This window comes from Apis dorsata, unplaced genomic scaffold (genome assembly GCF_000469605.1).
Source record: "Apis dorsata unplaced genomic scaffold, Apis dorsata 1.3 scaffold_168, whole genome shotgun sequence".
Classification (NCBI taxonomy): domain Eukaryota; kingdom Metazoa; phylum Arthropoda; class Insecta; order Hymenoptera; family Apidae; genus Apis; species Apis dorsata.
In genome coordinates this window covers 415,856-418,769 of record NW_006263456.1, presented here as the reverse complement: position 1 = coordinate 418,769, position 2,914 = coordinate 415,856, and the positions used below count along the sequence as shown (strand labels likewise).

Genomic DNA, 2,914 nt, shown 5'->3' with positions numbered 1-2,914 from the left:
CTCCGATTCATAAAGTCTCAGAATTAATTGCTGATAAATTTCTTCCCTACCTTCGACTTCTATTGTAATTATAATTCTTTTCTTCTTCTTTGGGGGTGTGTTGTTATTATTGTTATTGAAAGGAGGGTGGGATTGGTTAATTAATTTAGAAGAAATTTTATTAAATATATACAAAATATATCATCACCTTTCAATCTTGGATCTTTTCTTGAATGGCCTTTTTCTTCTTTTGGAATGTTTTGGAAAGCATCTTTTTGATTAGCAATAATTTTGTATCAATTTCAGTAATGTTTCCAAAGCTCGAGCTTGTTGCAAAGCACGAGCAATTACTTACGAATGAAAAGTAGAAAAGGGAGAGAAACTTGCACTTGGAAGAGGTGATAAAGAGGAATTGATCGAAGATGAATGAAAGTTTTATCATACATTTGGCTCATGTTTGTAGTTGATCGAACGAGGTTAGTCGAACCTTGACCTTCGATTTTGATCGATTTTTTCGAAATCTCTTTTTGTTAGACTTGCAAATAAGTTTCTTTCTTTTCTACGATCGTAAGTTTTAATCGACTTTGAATCACTTTCTGTTTACGGCGCCATTTAAAAGAACGTTCTTTCGTTTTTAAGAAGACTTCAAGAGATTCCAGTTTAGGAGATCTGCTGAAGCTACTGAAACAATTTGCGCGCCATTGGAAATGCTGTGTCTTACAGAGCAAAAAGTGGTAACAAAGATTGGGAAATTTTAGTTTGCAACACGACGATCGTTCAGGTGCAAACAATTGGGTACTCTTGTACGCAATAAAATCTTGAATTTGGAAAGAAAAGAACTTATTATCATCGCAAATTTTATTTTCCTTTTGGCTAATTTTAGAGCTAGATAATAAACGATAATGGGATAGAATTTTAATTTTCTCCAATTCTCTTCGCAATGATGGCGAAAGAATTAAATTAGTCAGATTTCTTCCCAACAAAAAACAATAAAAATGGCCGAAAATAATCTTATTTTCACTATATCTAATGATACATACATACCTTTTCTCATCCAAATCATCGAAGACGCTCCACTTTTTCACTTTACCTCAGAACGTGGATAAACGTAATTTTACCATAGAAGAGACGACTTCTATAAGGAAAAGTTGGTTAGAGTAAAATAATGAAATTTCGATCTCTCCATCCCTGTCAAGGGTTGAACCGCAGCGCCCTTCAATCACACCCTTATCGATCACCGAAACGTCCGCGTGCCGCCCTCCCACCGACCACGACCACGATCCACAAACCACCAAAAACACAAAATTACCGGCGCCCGGACGCTATCACGGGGCTATTACGTGGCGCAACGCCGGATAATGGACACGCAACTACGAAACGAGATTATCGCGACCCCCTCACTTCGTCTCATTAATTATTGCGCAAGGAGAGCGGTGACGATTCTTCGACCTTTTTTGGCCACGAGGGAGGGAAGAGGGGGCGCCCGTGACTTTTGAAGTTTGAGGATCCATGGCTAGAAAGGGAAAGAAAGGTGATGGTGATCGAGGAGGGTGAATCCACCTCCTTGGAAAAGAGCTGAGAGTCCTCGGCCCAAATTTTTGAACCGCGATTTTACCGCATGGCGCTCGAACGAGTTTTCAACAGCTGCGTGGGAGTGGAAGGAGTTGTCGAGCTTTCGACTCGACTCGAGTTGATTTTTAGGTATTTTGCCGGTATCCTTGAGTAATTCGATCTGATTTTTGAATTGTACACTGCGTTGTTAATCCTTTGATTTGGTGAGATATCCTTTTAATCATTCGTAAGTCTTGAATTTAAAATATTTGTTGGCAGTATTGTTGATGGGTAATTCGATGCTAGATCTCGAATTGATATTTTGGCGATATTGTTGATCCTTGGCTAATTCGATGCGATTTTTGAATTCTATGTTATATTAACCCTTTGATTTGATTGATGAAATGCCCTTTTACTCATTCGTAGGTCTAGAATTTAAGATATTGTTAGTGATATTCTTGATAATTGGAGTAATTCAGTGCGATTTTTGAATTGTATACTATGTTGTTAACCCTTTGATTTGATTGATGAGACGCCCTTTTACCCAGTCGTAGGTCTGAATTTAAGATTAGAATTAGAATTTAAGATATTGTTAGTGGTATTCTTGATAATTGGAGTAATTCGATGCGATTTTTGAATTGTACTATGTTGTACTATGTTGTTAATCCTTTGATTTGATTGGTGAGACGCCCTTTTTTCCATTTGTATTAATTTTAAAATTTTGACGATATCGTTGATTCTTGGATAATTCGATCTGATTTTTGAATTGTATACTACGTTGTTAACCCTTTGATTTGATTGGTGAGATACCTTTTTTTCCAATATTAATTTTAAGATATTTTGACGATATCGTTGATTCTTGGATAATTCGATGCTATTTTTGACCTGTATATTACGTTGTTAACTCTTTGATTTGATTGGTGAGATGCCCTTGTACCCATACGAGGTCTAGAATTAATTTTAAGATATTTTGGCGGTATCGTTGATCCTTGGATAATTCGATGCTAGATCTCGAATTGATTTTGAGATATTTTGGCGATATTATTGATCCTTGGCTAATTCGATTTTTGAATTGTATACTACGTTGTTAATTCTTAGGTATATATTCTTCGATCTGAATTCAAAAGTGAATTCAATTTGATTTGATTTAGACGTCCATTCGTAGGTCTCGAATTGATTCATGAGATATTTTGATAGCCTTCGTGGTTCGAAGTTGCCGATTTCGATAGTGATACAGTGAGCATATAATTCTTATATCCCTCAAAATCTTTTTTGATATCGTTTTAATGGAGTTGCAAATAATTCGATGCGATTTTCGAATGTATATCTGTAACAAGATAATAAAAATTAAAAAATAGTTCTGGAGAACTTTTACTTTTGCTTA

The 2,914-nt window shown here is 35.8% G+C and overlaps 1 protein-coding gene across 1 annotated transcript in view; it reads left to right on the top strand.

Moving 5' to 3' along the window:
• The window catches only part of LOC102677099 (CUGBP Elav-like family member 2), a 197,121-nt gene that overhangs the window by 3,096 nt on the left and 191,111 nt on the right, over nt 1-2,914 (top strand). Inside the window, exon 2 of the mRNA XM_031509662.1 lies at nt 712-713. The gene's annotated coding sequence lies outside the window, so the exon portion shown is untranslated. The remainder of the gene's footprint in view (nt 1-711; nt 714-2,914) is intronic.